Source organism: Aplysia californica, unplaced genomic scaffold, assembly GCF_000002075.1.
Source record: "Aplysia californica isolate F4 #8 unplaced genomic scaffold, AplCal3.0 scaffold00353, whole genome shotgun sequence".
Taxonomy (NCBI): domain Eukaryota; kingdom Metazoa; phylum Mollusca; class Gastropoda; order Aplysiida; family Aplysiidae; genus Aplysia; species Aplysia californica.
In genome coordinates, this window is record NW_004797623.1 from 649,234 (window position 1) to 653,503 (window position 4,270).

Sequence of the window (4,270 nt, forward strand, 5' to 3'; positions counted from 1 at the left end):
GGGTAGGGGTAGGGGTAGGGGTAGGGGTAGGGGTAGGGGTAGGGTTAGAGTTAGGCCTCTTCTTTATTGTGTTTGATGGGGTGGTCGTTCGTTACGGAAGCCCTTCCATGATTCCCCTTCACTGTCCTGCTCATCTTTTGATACAGTTCCGATCCACACAAAAAACCCAGCCCCACTACAAAACAAAAACAAACAAAAAAACCCGGACTGAGCTGGCAAACGGCTTTATCAAAACTAATGGGCTATTTACGAGGCAGGACCTCTGTAACGTCCGTCTCCGATTGGACCAAGCCAAAAGGGTTGAGAGCCTAAAACGGAAACTCCACAAAACGTACAATACTAGTTCAAGAAAGCCCAGACTGGGATCTGAACCAGGTCCATCAGTTCTGTAATTCAGCATGATGCCAACTGAGCTAACAGAGCCCCAGGATAGAAATAAGCAAGAAATATGTAACTCATCATCAGTGAAACAAGAACCCACTTATTCACACCTTTATATGTTTTGGAAAGTCATTTTAAAGCCCCTTTCAACAAGGTAAATTATTTAAAGCCCCTTTCAACATGGCAAAATTATCTAAATATTCCTTCCAAAAGAGTCAATTTAAATGCAAAAATTTAATATCCATAAATAAGGGCTGAGCTTTTAAGAAATGAGTCAAAAAGTGCACTGTTGGGGGTTCAAAGTACCCCTCCCTACAGCCCAACAACACAGAAACTGAGCTGGCAGAACTCCTTTGAAAAGATGAGAGTGATATCATTGCAAAAGAAGAAAGCAGAGAATATGCAAATCTGCTTGTTTGTTCGAATAAGAAAAGCACATAGACATAATAATGGCAATTTAGTGTACAGAAAAAAAAAGATAGAATCAACAGGGGGAAACAGCATTGGTGCCCTCAAACAACCCGTGGAATTTTCTAAAGCTCAGAATGCAGATTAAACCACAGAAGCAAATCTTATGTCATACAGTGCTAATGAACAAGTTACAGTAAGGAAGAGCAAACTGCATTCAGAGGAGCCTAAACCATAAATGTAACAAAGAAGATAATGTATGGACATTTTCAAAGACTCTATACAGTATACAAATAAATGCAGGCTCTGAAAATTATAACCAAAACTACAACCTCATTTTGTTTTTCATGATAAAATTTTGCATGATGAGTTTCACTTAAAAACTTTATGAGACACAAAGTAGTTTGATGTAAATTTCAAAGACAAAATTACACGCTTCGGTCGTTTTGTGTTTTGCTCGTCAAGATTATCAATTGACACATCAGCATGAAAAAGAGCTAGACACATGACATATCAGAAACCATAACACGAAAAGGCACTGTAGGTACATTATAAGCTGCAAACCAAAGCGGAGGAGTTGCACCCTCTGAGGACAGCAGACTTAAACTAAAAGACAGCTCAGTAAGAAAGATCCAAGGAGTAGCAGTAAAAAGTTTCTGAAAGGCTGCAAAGAGAGTCAGGAGCCCCAAAGACGGGGGGGCAAAGGAGGTGAAGTGATGGGGGTAGAAAGTGGAGACAAAATCAGACAACAGAACATTGTTAGAGAGCAGGAAAGGACATGAAAGGAGAACATTTTACGGAAGAACATTTTCCGCCTTACTCCTGATTCGAACCCGGGACCAATTGAATGAGAGGCAAACAGCTTTAAAATAAAACCTCTTGGCCACGAGAACCCTCTACTTCCTTAATGAGCTATCATCCCAACAAAAATACGATTAGGAAGAGACCTAACCATAACACTTACCCAACCCCTACACATAATTACCCCTACCCCAAACTTGTGTTCCATCGTAATGGAATTCCTCCTTTAAAGTTCTTCGTGGATACAATGAAATGTATAAGATGTCAAACCTGCAGGGCGAATGGAGCATTTTATACTGATATCATAACAGCACCGAAACACAGTAGCTGCATACTTTGAGAGATTTTCCACCACATATCCCAGTGTTAGGGAATCAGAAAATTGGGGTGCAACAAAACAATAATTGTGAAAGACAGGGACCAATTTGTATACTTATCATTCCCTAAAAAGAGTAGTGATTTTCACTTTAAAAACAAAGTTCAGCCTTGACTAATTTTTTCCCCAATTCCTTCTGTTTTCTAAATCCTCTATACCTTTTGGTATCTTCTCACCCACAGTTTAACTTACTTAACCACACACACACACACACACACAGACCCACACACAAACACACACATACACAAAAATAAATCAAGTTCGGTGCAGTAGAAGGCGTGTAGGCTGGATAGGTGTGAAATTAGAATACAGGTAGGCCTACGTATAATATAAATGCAGTGGTTACTGTAGTTTAACAGCAAAATTTATGCCAAAGCACGCGCTCACACGCACACACACACACACACACACACACAGTAGGCAAGTATGAGGCATGAATGCAGGATGAACATATATTTGAGTAGGCCTAGGAAAGGATAAAGACTTTATAAATTATTACCAGTGTGTGTATAACGTTTTGTCTTAAAAATATGTTCAAAGAAATCAACTACAAAGGAAACTCTCGTTCACACAATTATTCATATGATTTCAAGAAACAATGGGTGGGGTTCAGATCACTTGATTTTAAGCTTTGTAGTTTATACTGAGTAGCAAGGAAAACGATCAAGGAAGAATGAAGAGGATCAGATCTCATTTTATTCCATCTAATACAAACTGATCAATAAAAAAATAATGTCGAAGAAAATCACGTAGCTGGTTCTTGGCTTACATGCATATAGACCTACCATTGCTTAATAAATAACCAGTCAGTAAGAAATCAGTGTTGACACTGTTGAAAGATGCCTTTATTCTTTATTCTTCCTAAAAACAGGCAACGATTTCCATGCCCTGGGTGGGCTTGGTCGGGTGTGTGGCAGTGGTAGCGACACCGGGATTCCATGACGTGACAGCTATGGCATGGAATCTGAGACCAACATTTACATTCAACACAGAAAGAACACAGCAATTTCCAGTACTCACCAACGAAAAGCTCAAATTCCTAAGAATGTTTGAGGGTGCATATATGCTAGAGGGATAATGCTAAAAACTACTGCTGCTTTCTCAAAACGTTTCGAAAAAAAAAGATCTCTGCAACACTAACGAAAGGTGCTTGATTATCCTCTCCAACCGGCTTCCTTGCTACCACACCTTTGGTGTGCTTCGTTCGAGTATTCTTCAGAACTTTATTCCGTGCTGAATAATAATAGAAGGCTGTGCCTTAGTGCTATTTTGGAATATTTCCATACCCTACCATTGTACAATACCTGCAAAACCGGTTTCCCAAGAATCAGCCATCTTCAAACAATACGCCATGTGAAAAGTTATAAATAACTAGCCAATGAAAACAGCGAAAATTCCCATTGAGGGGCGAGGAGCTCGCTATCCGCTGCTTCGTACGAACATTCAGACCAGTTGTGGCGTCCTTCGTTACGAGCCACGCCTCCACATTGTTGGTAATTTTTTTGTGTCACGCACGAGTTTAAAATATTTTGGAAAAGGTCGATTTGAATGAAAGCCCACGGTAGCCTACAGAGTGTTAGTAAGCTATGGAAGTATTCCGTCATCTTACAATTCCATTCCCTGAAAGATACTTGAAGAGAAGAAAGACTAGATTTATAATAGTTGTTGTTTTGTTGTTGTTTTTTGCTTGTTTTTAAAAATGATTAATTTTGTCAAGATGTATATTATATAATACAGTTATAAAATTAAGGGGTGGATTTGGTTCAATACCAACACTATTACAATGCAAGCTCAAGCACGATTGGCTTACTGCTGTAGTTCAAATGGGTAGAAGTGAGTATAGGCGTATTTTAAATAGCATGGTAAATTAAGGCATACCAGCTTGAGGCTTTATACGACGGTTGTCTCAAAGACAAATATAGGCTAGCTATCATTATTATAGGCTTCTCACAATTCTAGATTGATTACTATTTTGATTTTATGTTTCTTGACATAGAACGTGGCAAAATCCCAAAAGATATTATAAGCAAAGAGTGGAAATGAAACAAACATAAAAATCAAACAATTTAAATCAGATAAAATGCTAAACTTGTGTTGTTCACTTGGTGATCTTGGATTGCAATCTATGCATATTCGATAGCGCCTCTATCTATCTATCCATCTATCCATCTATCCATCTATCTATCTATCTATCTATCTATCTATCCAACTACCTATCTATCTATCTATCTGTCTGTCTGTCTATCTATCTATCTATCTATCTATCTATCTATCTATCTATCTATCTATCTATCTATCTATCTA

At 38.5% G+C, this 4,270-nt stretch overlaps 1 protein-coding gene across 1 annotated transcript in view; it reads right to left on the reverse strand.

Annotated features, from left to right (window-relative positions):
- Window positions 1–3,170, reverse strand: part of LOC101847743 — a gene marked incomplete in the record, with an annotated part of 240,046 nt that extends 236,876 nt beyond the window's left edge. Inside the window, 1 exon segment of the mRNA XM_035970982.1 lies at window positions 3,028–3,170.
- Between the last annotated feature and the right edge of the window lie 1,100 nt (window positions 3,171–4,270).